The sequence below is a fragment of the Clytia hemisphaerica genome, unplaced genomic scaffold (genome assembly GCF_902728285.1).
Source record: "Clytia hemisphaerica strain Z4C2 unplaced genomic scaffold, Clytia hemisphaerica genome assembly, whole genome shotgun sequence".
Classification (NCBI taxonomy): domain Eukaryota; kingdom Metazoa; phylum Cnidaria; class Hydrozoa; order Leptothecata; family Clytiidae; genus Clytia; species Clytia hemisphaerica.
The window spans coordinates 19,253-32,001 of record NW_027104429.1 but is presented as its reverse complement, the minus strand read 5'-3'; the positions used below and the strand labels follow the sequence as shown (position 1 = coordinate 32,001).

At 36.7% G+C, this 12,749-nt stretch overlaps 1 long non-coding RNA gene across 1 annotated transcript; it reads right to left on the bottom strand.

Annotated features, from left to right (window-relative positions):
- Positions 1–8,814: 8,814 nt before the first annotated feature.
- Positions 8,815–11,230, bottom strand: LOC136820538 (uncharacterized). The gene is made up of 2 exons (XR_010848608.1): positions 10,860–11,230; positions 8,815–9,457 (listed from the first exon to the last, which is right to left on the bottom strand). It is a non-coding gene; the product is annotated as an uncharacterized lncRNA (long non-coding RNA).
- Positions 11,231–12,749: the final 1,519 nt, after the last annotated feature.

Here is a 12,749-nt window from a genome sequence, read left to right as displayed (position 1 = left end):
TACTCAAAACAATTAAACGAAGATTTCCTTCGATGTTCTAAACCTCAATCAGCTTGTTGACTTCACAACTCGGAAAAAAGCCACACTTGACCTAATTCTAACAAACCGACCTGGTCTTACCAACAAATGTGAGCCGTATGAAGGATTTGGTGACCATGAGACAGCCGTTTTTGCTGATGTTTTCTGCCATCCCCAAAAATCGAAACCTATCCAACGCAAGATCTATGTTTGGCATCGAGCAAATATAGAAGGCCTTCAAAAGGATATGAGTGAAGGTATGCAAAACTTCTGCACAACAAACACTACAGAAACAGACATCGATAAATGTTGGGAAACGTTCAAGCAAATTATCTCGAATGCGCAGGACAAACATGTACCAACAAAGACCACATCTCAGCGTTTCAATCAACCCTGGTTTAACGTAGTATGCAAAAAGGCAGTTCGAAAAAAGTCAAGAAGATACCGAGTATACAAAAGAACTAAACTTGATCGAGACTGGAAAAGATACCAGGAGGCAGCAAAATTTGCAAGAAAGACCTGCCAAAACGTTTACAACACCTACATCAAAGAAAACATCTGCAATGATAAGAAAAATAGCAAGAAATTCTTCTCATTTGTGAAATCCAAAAGAACAGACATTTGTGGTTTATCACCTCTCTTGGGTGAAAACAACGAAATCCACACCAAAGAGGAGGAACTAGCAGAGATTCTAAATAACCAATTCACAAGTGTCTTCACAGAAGATGATGGTACAACCCCAACACCGTTAGGCCCTAAAGGAAAAAAAATCAATGACATCATTATTACCAAAAACGGAGTCGCAAAACTACTTAAAGAATTGAATCCCTTTAAAGCTAGTGGTCCTGACGGAATCGGAGCCCGTATTCTAAAGGAATCAGCTGACCAAGTTGCTGACGGTCTCACCCTATTATTCAATGCATCATTAAAGCAAGGGAAAATACCCACTGATTGGAAACATGCCGTAGTCAGTCCAATCTTCAAAGGAGGAAACAAAAATAGGTCCAAAGCAGAAAATTATCGACCGATTAGCTTGACGTCTGTCACCTGCAAAGTTCTAGAACACATCGTTCATAGCCACATCATCAACCACCTCGAGGAGAACAGCTGTCTTACAGATACTCAACATGGCTTTCGCAAGAAAAGATCGTGCGAGACCCAATTGCTTCAAACCATTGATACCCTTGCTAGAGCTATCAACAACAAAGAACAAGTTGACAGTATTTTACTTGACTTCAGTAAAGCCTTCGATAAGGTATGCCATCGTAAACTAATTATTAAACTTAAACATTATGGAGTATACGGCAACGTCCTGACTTGGGTTACAGACTTTCTATCTCATCGCACCCAATGTGTTGTTGTTCGTGGGAAATCCTCCAAAAACTCAAACGTCATTTCAGGTGTCCCCCAAGGAACTGTCCTCGGGCCGCTGCTATTCTTAATCTATATAAATGACATGCCACTTGAAGTAAAATCGAAAATTGCGCTGTTTGCCGATGATGCATATCTTTACCGCTCAATACACACACAGGAAGACTGCGAAAAGCTTCAAAAAGACCTAGACGAATTGGTAAAATGGGAAAACAAATGGTCCATGGAGTTTCACCCAGACAAATGCTTTAACCTCAGAGTCACCAACAAACGAAAAATTCATGATAAAACCTATGAAATCCATGGTCAACAGCTCAAAACTGTTAACAAAGCTAAATATCTCGGTGTCGTAATCTCGAATAATCTCTCTTGGAAGAATCACATCGATCTTGCCACTTCCAAAGCAAATAACACCCGAATATTCTTTCAGAGGAACCTATCAATGGCAGACAAAGAAACACGTCTGAAGTGTTATAAAACTTTTATCAGACCAACGGTGGAATATGCAAACACTGTATGGGATCCAACTGATAACCAATCCCTTACCCAGAAAATCGAAATGACTCAGAGAAAATCTATCCGCTGGATCTGTAGGGAATGGAGTTCAGAAGTCAGCCCAAACGATCTAAGAAAATCACTTAAACTTGAAACACTAGAAACAAGGAGATCCAAATCGAAATTGAAAATGCTATTTGATATTTTGTCAGGAAACAAATTCGTTGACAGCAGCATCCACCCAGCTAGACAACGTTGTACAAATGTGAAATATCAGCCCATTCAGGGCAGGATTAAATGCTATTCAAACTCATTCTTTCCATCTACCATCAAAATATGGAACAAATTACCAATTAGAACTGCAAATTTGAAAACTGAAAAAGAATTCAAAAATTCTATTGATCATAGCTTAATATTCTAGTGTACACTTAAATCTGCGCCCGTTTTTCCACTGAGTCTATGCTCATACTTATGTTTTTTGCTACATTATCCTCTAGCGACCAGCTTGACTCTTGTTCACCTCGATTCTAGTATGTGCTCTCCTTCAGCTTAAACACCTTTCTCACGTGACCCTGCAAATTGTGCGTCCCCTATTAGTGTACTATTTTTAACACACTTTTTATTACTGTAATATTTTTGAACTTTTTAAATTTTTTCTGAATTTTAATCTAATAAATCTAATTTAAAATTGTATAAATTACCTATTTATTCTATATTTTTATATCTTTATCTTAGCTATTAAACCTTTTCATTTTTGTATTTTTACGTAGAATTTGCGAGATTAGGCATTTTTGTCTTATGCAAATATAAAACTAGAACTAGAACTAGAACTTTCTTCCTTCCGTTTTTGTTTCTCGGTAGATCTTAAGTCTTCTATGTGCTTCTTAGTAATTTCGGCGTATGTTTTCTTTGATTTCTCCGTCATTAATTATGCTGTGTGCTTAATTTCCTCCTTTATCATGCTTCTTGTCTTTTGCTCCATTTCTTGTAATTTTTGATGGAGTCACGGGTTTTGGTGTTGGTATTGATCTCGTTGTTCAGTTTTTGTATTACGTCGTCTTTCTTTTTAAGCTCATTTTGCATCATATGTTGAGTGTTTTTTCCCACTTTATTTCTTAGGTTCTTCGTTATTCGGACGTAGTTTGAACATAAGTAATGATCGTTATAGGATGTCACGAATATTTGTAGTTGATACAAAAGTGTGTGCACTCATAATGAACTGATCTTTTACATTTTTTGCATGTTAAGTGATCCAGGTCTTTGTCATTGGTACATCTTGACAGTGTGCAAGCTTGAGGTGGCGAGGCTGCTTCGAAAGGCTGATCTTTATCCATTTTGATGTTACTTTCATGAACTTTGATGTTTTGATTTGTTTTCAGCCATTTTTTCGAAGAGCGTTGCAAAAGCGTCTTATTTAATTGACGTCAAATAAAAACAGTAGAAAGAGCTACTCCGTCCCTAGCTGAAGCAATAAAGCCGTCGTTTCTCTGAAAAGTAAACCATAGTTCGGTGCCGACAATTCGATTAATCAAGCCTATCTTTCACCTCGTCGCTTCGCGCCATTCAGATTTTTTTGTAACCTACTTTTAGCAAAGATGGCGCATTATTTTGCTTCACCGGCTGTTGCTTGGGAAATACAGAGTAGCTCTTAAGTAGTATTTTATATAAGATATCTGTGATCGGTACTCGCAACATTCGATTTTTTTGACGTCACTTTAAACTTTCGAAGCTCTTGTAGTATTTTTCAGAAAATCATCAAAGTGTAACTCATACAAGAAACGGAATGAAAAATCTTTTGGTGGCGGTACTCACTACTAGTCTTTGTCCAAAATGCTACTCTAAGCTCTTTGAGAGGCACTCTTACGCTTGTGCTTTTGAAAAGTGTTCTATTTTATGTCACTTTCGATGAAATGCCAGAGGAACACAGATGGGAGCGGTTTTTCCTGATAGAAAGCAAAGTGACCTAAGATGAGTACCAATCGTTGTTGTTAGTTGTTAGTAATCGTTGTCCAGCAAAAGAAAAAATCCCTCCTGTACTTTTTTACGTCTCTTCATTTATATTTGTAGTTAAACAAGTATTGAAGTTGAAAAAGAACGGACGATCTACCATGGAGAAACATTCCTCACTCATTCTAAAATCTTTCCTTGGAGTCTTATGTTAATCCTGTCAAAGTATATCTGATTCAGGCATTACTCTTTTGTTGCATCAGAAATCTTTGTATACTTTAGTCCTTGGCACTTTTTGGCTTGCACCCTCACTGAAGAATTCTAGCACCTCTGTATTAAATCACAGACTAGTTAATAGTACCGTGGCTGAAGAGGACCTTTTAGTTTGTATTTAGTTTGCGTTGTAACGCGAGGCCGCGCTTATTATACGTTGCCGCGTGTTACAGTTTGCGGCCGCGTGTTACAAGACGTGGCCGCGTATTTTTTTGAAACCGAAAACACGCAGCTGCATCTTTTTTCGAAAAAACGCGGCCGGGAAATCTGCGACCTGAAACCTGCGACTGCGTGTTTTTGTCAAGAAAACTTTTGGCTTAGTGTTTCAGAAAAGTTGGTACCAAAAAATCGGCGCTTAGCTTTATTATAATTAGATCTAGTGAAATGTGACATTTTCCAGACCATATTTAGGAGGACTTAGTAATCCGATTTTCTGGAAAATACGAAAAAAACAAGCCGATCACCTTTTAAACCGCCTCAATCACTTTATAAACCGACCCAATCATTTTCAAACCTCCGACTGTTGTCTAAACTGAATATTTTTGACATGGATACCACCCCACACAGTGCACCCATTGGTGGGCATCATTTTGGGAGGACTAGCAAGCGTCCGGTTTTGCTGAGACACAAGACGCGGTAATTGTGCTTATAAAAGTGATGTGCGGGCGGGGAAATTATTCTTATAAAATAAACGCTCAGGAACGAGAGGTTTGTATTCAGTGAAGGTAGTGAGCGTGTTGCAAGCAGAGCTACAGCGAAATACAACGACTAGTTACTAGTCTACATTTTGGGAGCTGTCACGTATCTTCTCCAAAAAAGACGTGGCCGCGTGTTTTTCATTTAAGATGCGGCCGTGCGTTTAATCATGCGGCTGCGTTTCTTAAAAAATAGACGGCCACGCGTTACAACGCAAACTAAATACAAACTAAAAGATCCTCTTCAGCCACGGTAGGGTAGGGATGTCTAGTAAAATTTCTGTCTTCATGTTTAATATTAAAATTCTGTCCTTCTATGTAGCTTCTGTAGGAATTAGTATTGATTAAATGTTTGGCAAGAAATTCAAAGAGTCATTATGAAGGAATGTTAACAAATGCTTAACAGTCTTAACAAATTTGGACGTAAAAGAATTATTGCAATAGCACTATGCAAACGTTATAATTGTTACTTTTAACATTTGACCGATATTCAATCCCACAATCCTTTTCATCTTGAATAATGCGTGCAAGTTATTACTTTTGTATTGTCAATAAGTGTTATTGACTTGCAAAAACAACTAATGCAAAGGATGATGGGATTAAAACTTGAACAAACAGTAAATTTTATGTCTATTTTTAGAATCACTACGGTATGATATTATCGATCATCGTTATCTTGATTAGCCACACCATGGGTTAGAATCATATCTTTTAACAAAGACCATTTCACGATTTTTTGGTACTTGATGCATTGTTTAGCGTGCAGAAACTAAAAAGACAGGGTCAAGGGTAAGTGGATAAATCCAGGGAAAAGAGTTAAGCTAGATAAAAAGGAAGCCTTTTAGTCCCCTACGCGTATTTTTTTCCTTCAGCGGTCGCAACCCAACTTCAGAGGTTGAAACCCAACTTAGCGGCCGAAACCCAACTTAGCGGCCGAAACCCATGTTTTAAATGAAAGGGAGATTTTTTAGCGCTGAGTAAACAAACTTCACAGATGAATGTTGTTTCGATATTTCACGAATGAAACAAGACAATGTCAAGTTTTTCTCATCGGTATTTATCGATAGGAATACACAATTAGGCTGGGGGCTGATAATAAGATAGCTCACATCTCATCATTGTATTGATTCCTAATGCCTGATCATCAAATATTTTTTATTTGACTTATTTGACAAATCTATTAAATTTAATAATCGAAAGCATCCAGCGAGGACCTTTTTTTAAACATCTGTTTCCCAGGCATAGCCTTCCTGGAAAATTTGATCGGAATAAAGATCTGTTTCTCCTCAAAACCTAAATTTTAATCTCAAAGTATCTTCCCTAGAAAATTTGGAAATTTAGTCTGTTTCCACAGTCTTCAGAATTTAAATGTTGATCTCTGTTCTCCCAAGCTTATAATGAATAGGACATCTGTTTCCCTTACTTTTTGTGATTGATATCTGTTTTCCCCCAGAAATTTCAATCTGTTTCTAATGCAATATCATCTTTTTGGAAACAGAAATGGTTTAGCCCTACCCTAGGCTAAATAAATAAATAAATAAATAAGTCTCAAACAATTGCCAAGTTCCCTTCCGTTTGATTAACGATGTTGCTACTGTTGCCTGTAAACGTTAAAGCGTGGAAATAAATTGAAGTAACACCCAAGCAACAATGAGTCAAATAGATATTAAGGTATTACTACCTTATCGGCCCTTTTTACGCTGGCCCTAATTTAACGCCCTTATTACGCCACAGCCTAATTTAAAGGTCGGGCGAGAATCGCAGTTTCAGTACTCCCACTTTGCTTCATTGGATTTTTCGATTTGGGAAGGGTTAAGTGGCTTTCAGTCTTATTGGAATATTTTTTATCTTTTAACTTTAATAGCATTATAAAGGAATCTTACTTTTGACATTCTTACATGTATGTAAATCAAGGCCGAACTAAATCAATCTCTCGACGACGAATACAATTTGAATGATATTTTGACAATGTTAATTTCTTGCCCCTCCCTTGTCATTTGCATCTGGAGACGAACTTAGTGTTGGTTACATGTTGGCTTCATGTATAAATGACCCAGTACAAATCAGGATGAGGCTGGTAAAACTTAACATTAAAGAAGTAGAAGAAGTATACCATCCCAAGGAGGAATTGGCCTAAATAATATAATATACCTAGGAAAAATCTTAGCGCTTATTTATGACAATTAAAACATTCACTGAAAAGACTAGATCTTGTTAACCAAATGCTTCTATTCACAACAATCTATTGCATGAACATACCAATCATTTCTATCAATACGACTTTCTTTCAAGCATTTAAATAAACTTCTACCATACGTAAATTCTGGGGCACCAATTGGTCGTTTATTTGGTACCCAGGATGACAGAACTTTCCTTGGCATTCTCTCATAACTCATCCTGGCAACATGACCCGCCCATCTGAGCTGTCTCTTAAAACAATACACTCTGACTGACTTCAAACCAAGGTAGCCCAGTAGATAATCATTACTCAGACGTTGCTCAAAGACATGTTTCATTGATGCGTTGCACATGGCTCCTACACATCAATTGTGAAAAAGCGACAACAGGCGAAAAAGTTCCTCAGTAATGCACCATACTTCGGCACCATATAGGACAATCGGGAGGATTAAACATTCATAGACGGACTTCTTGGTGGCTGCTGATATTGATTTATTCTTGAAAATACTTTTTCGCAAAGAGTTAAAAAGCATTGCTGGCTTTGGTGACTCTGGTGATGATGCTGGATGATGTCGAGTTTATCTTTACAGTCTCTGCTGAGAATAGTTCCAAGAACGATCAACAACAGGGATGAAGTGGGTTTTGTCTAAATTTATGTCATCAAGGTTACGATTATCGATTATCTGAGGATTATCGTATATAAAAGACGGAGCTGCAACAAACAAGACTTCAGTTTTCGGAGGTTTGTTTGGTTCATATCTATCACCTGTATGAACCTCCATGCCAAACCTTTTAAAATGTTGTGGTGCGTAAACCTCTAAAGTCTCTCTGGTGTCGAAAAACACGGCGGTGTCATCCGCGTATTCAGAATCTTCAAAGCTGAAATCGTTACCTTTGGTACTGGATCTTCAACCGGTAAGAACAAAATCCTCCTTTGAGCGAAACATACAAATGGGACGTTGGTATGCGGTTCGCTATGAAATCATGATTGCTGCAATGTAGATTCTAAACCAGACTGGACCTAGAATGTCATCCTGCTTTACACCAATAATGCAGTTCATTTCGTTCATCGACAGTAAATTTGACATTGATATTTTTGTCTAAAGCTTTAATAATCAGTATCATCTTTGGTGGTAAGCCGAATCGATCTAGAACCTGTCAAAGCAACTCTCTTGGTACTCTATCGAATGCTCTGACAAGGTCCATATCAAGAAGAGAATCCAAGTTTCTTTTCTGTGTTCTTGCCTTTTTTCATTGCAAGTTTCACGGAAAACACGGCATCACAACAACCACAGGAAAAAATTTTCGATTTCCAAGGTTGGAAATTCAATATTTTTGGGTTGGAAATTTTGGTTTTATAATTGAAGGTTGGAAATTTGAGCGATTACCTTAAGCTGATTTGGAAAACGTAAATTACCCATAGGTTTTGTAGAATAAAAAACCAATGCCCTTGAAAAATCAAGTGAAAAAAAACCCATGTAGAAATGACAATTTTTTTGGAAAACATGACTTTTTGGGTGGGAAATTTTTATTTTCCAAACAGTTTGGGAATTGAAACAAGAGCCACAAAGATGTGGTTAAATATTTCCTCCAATAGCTCAGAGCATAGATTGTAGTCAAAGTCGAACCCCACAGATTATCCTAAAGCCCAAACTTAGTAACTTAGATTTATTAAAGCCTTTATATTAAGCAATATCCAATGCAAAAAAAAATATAACCATATTCCTGCTAAAAATTGTCGTTATTTCATAGACATGTTCACAGATGTCTAAAAGTCTAAAAACTTGTTAAAAAATTTCATGCAAATGATAACAATTTCAACACAAAAATAAATGCATTTTATTCAACTAATATTGGTTTTTACCTTCATTAAGGAAATAAAATCTCAGATTTACAAGTTGATATTATTCTAAGACTCATCTGAATAAGAAAGTGCCAAAATATCTAGACTGTCTACTAAGGGACTAATATGGAAATATGGCAATATGAATTTGGGAGATATCGAAATATGTTGTACACGTTAGTTTCATATGAAAACTTCCTTGTCATCAATATTTTAAACCACCATATTATACCATTCACAAATAAAAAGTTACTTAAAAATGGATCTCCTTCTTTACAGATTTAGATTTCCAGTGCATAACATCTGTTATATTAGTATTCATGTGATAATATACCAAATTGTCAACCTTGAAATTGTCACATTTAGTTACAGTATTGCTAAATGTTTACAACACTTTCCAGCAAACTTTTTTATGAAATTTGTGTCTTGATAAACTAAACTCCATGACATTTGTATCATTGATCATTAAATCACATCTTGGAACAATAGAGTTCCTTGGTTCAATTATTGCAAGAATGTTTATCTTTGTTCATATTCTCATTATGTGCAACATTATCATTACATCATTGCCAGCAAGTTACATTGTATTGTCAGCTTTAGAGGTCGTCAAACTTTGTTGAATTTGTAATCCTGGCACCTGAATGTGAAAGGAAAGAAAAATTCAAAATTTCATAATGGGAAATAATATCTTTACAGTAATCAATGCCAAATGTGTGGTCATTCGCTGAAATCTCCCCAAAAAAAAAGACTTTAAAAGGGCGAGACTCTGCTTGATGGTTTGAGCTATGTTTGCCATGCATATATACTGAGCCATTAAAGAAGTTTACGGGAACGTACAAAAAGGACCACAGGGTACGTTCAATAAGGTACACTGGGAACATACAATAAGGTTCACAGGAACATACAATAAGGTTCACGGGGAACATACAATAAGGTTCACAGGGAACGTACAATAAGGTTCACAGGGAACGTACAATAAGGTTCACAGGGAACGTACAATAAGGTACAAGGGGAACGTACAATAAGGTACAAGGGAACGTACAATAAGGTACACTGGAACGTACAATAATAAGGTACACTGGGAACGTATAATAAGGTACACTGGGAACATACAATAAGGTTCACGGGGAACATAAAATAAGGTTCACGGGGAGCGTGCAATAAGGTACCGTGTGAAAGGGTAACTTGCATCATTGGAGGCTAACATGCATAGCACTCAAATGAAAGACTTGTCTGGTCATTAAAATACAAAGTTAAATCAAAACAAAAATGGTAGAGTAGAGCTTCCAGCGGAGCTGCATAGTTGTATTCTAATGACCAGACAGGTCATTCATTTGAGGGCTATGCATGTTAGCCTCCACTGATGCAAGTTACCCAATCTCAGGGTATACACAGGGAACATACAATAAGGTACTGGGGAACGTACAATAGACCTTTTTTCAAAGAGGCCACCCTGTTGAATAATTATGTAGTCCAGCAGAAAAACAATGATAAAACCATGCATAATTATTACAATATGCATGATACAGTAATTATACATGGCTCTATCATTGCTTTTATGGCTGGACTACATAATTATTCAACAGGACGTCCTATTTGAAAAAAGGTCTATAAGGTACATGGGGTACGTACAATAATGTATACGGGGAACGGCACAATAAGATACACTGGAACATACAATAAGGTACACGGGGAGCGTACAAAAAGGTACCCAGGAACACACAAAAAGGACCAACGGAGAGCGTACAAAAGGTACCCTGAAAGCATTCAAAAAGGAACATGGGTAGTGTACAAAAAGGACCACACAAAACGTACCAAAGGATCCCAGAAAGCGCATAAAAGATACAAGGGAGGGGAGCATACAAAAAGGTAAACAGGGAGTAAAAGCATCTATTATGATATATTTTCTTTTTAGCATCTGGCATCAAGGCTAAAAATGGGGCATTGAGAAGAGTACAAGCTTTTCCAAGTTTTGACCATTAAAATCTAGACAATATATATCTACATGATGGAAATCATAGAAAGAAATTTATGCTCACCTTCTTCTCAAGTCAAGATAGGAATGGTTTGGATTTCCATGTGTTTCAGCTTCTTTCTCCACCCTTCTTCTTCTACTTATGGGAAAGACAATAAATTCAGCACACATGAGAGAAATTCAGGCAGTCCTCTGAGCTTTACACACAATCATTTGTTTTATGAAAAGCTGGTACAAATAAACCCCTGCCATATTTTGATAGAAGGATATTATTTTTTTCCCCGCTAAATCTTCGCGACGATTTTTAGTCACGTGACTGAAGAGCCTAGTCATAATGTGCAGCACGAATAAAGAAAACATTAACATCGAAAATGGAAGAAAAGACGGAAAAAGGCCGTTTTAACAAATATTCCCCTATAGTAGGGAAATATTTAAAAAAAAGGTCAAAAATCGATGTGAAAATACATATTTTAGTAAATTTGATACCTCAAGTTGAAAAACTAGACCTTTTGGGTCGGAAATTTGTGTTTTTCCAAACAGTTTGGAAAACGTTAAAAATCCATGTGGAAATTACATTTTTGTGAAATTGAAACTCTTTCGATTGGAAAACTAGACTTTTTGGGTTGGAAATTTGTGTTTCTCCAAACAGTTTGGAAAACGTTAAAAATCCATGTGGAGATTACATTTTTGTGAAATTGAAACTCTTTCGATTGGAAAACTAGACTTTTTGGGTTGGAAATTTGTGTTTTTCCAAACAGTTTGGAAAACGTTAAAAATCCATGTGGAGATTACATTTTTGTGAAATTGAAACTCTTTCGATTGGAAAACTAGACTTTTTGGGTTGGAAATTTGTGTTTTTTCCAAACAGTTTGGAAAACGTTAAAAATCCATGTGGAGATTACATTTTTGTGAAATTGAAACTCTTTCGATTGGAAAACTAGACTTTTTGGTTGGAAATTTGTGTTTTTCCAAACAGTTTGGAAAACGTTAAAAATCCATGTGGAGATTACATTTTTGTGAAATTGAAACTCTTTCGATTGGAAAACTAGACTTTTTGGGTTGGAAATTTGTGTTTTTCCAAACAGTTTGGAAAACGTTAAAAATCCATGTGGAAATTACGTTTTTCCAACCATTTTCTGCGCATGTCCTTGGGAAAACCACAAGCGATTTTTCGCTCAAAACTGTTTTGATGTATAGCTAACCTAGATATTAGGCTATAATGTGAGCAGTCAAGCTGTAAGTTTCCGTCAAGTGAGGCGTCTCTTCGGAGCGGCCTCGGTCAATTGCAGTGAGTTTGCACAGTGAAGCACATAGGGTACTTGTGTCATAGTTTCAAATAGCGCCCTGCTGAGCTGTGTGAGTGATCTAAGATCAACCACGTATCTGTGCGAACAATAACGAGAGATTGACCGGGAGCCATCGAGCCTAGGCTAGCGAGTGACTGTTCACAAAAACAAAAACCTTGTTTAAGATCTCTTTTCCACATCTCTGCCATCACTTTTTGGATTTTGGCTTTTTTCAACTTGAATTTTCGAAATTTCCAACCTTGTTTAGCTTGGATTTTGGCTTTTTTCCAACTGAATTCACAAAAATTCCAACCTTGTATTTCGACTTTTTTCCACCTGGATTTTCGAATTTTCCAACCACCTTGTATTTCGGCTTTTTTCAACCTAGATTTTCGAAAATTCCAACCTTGTCTGGTTTGGATTTTGGCTTTTTTTCCACCTGGATTATTGAAAATTCCAACCTTGTTAAATTTGGATTTTGGCTTTTTTCCAACTGAATTTTAAAAAATTCCAACCTTGTTAAATTTGGATTTTGGCTTTTTTCAACCTGGATTTTTGAAAATTCCAAGCCATGGAAAATTTGGATTTTGGCTTTTTCCAACCTCGATTTTCGAAAATTCCAACCTTGTTTAAGCTTGGATTTTGGCTTTTTTCCAACTGAATTTTAA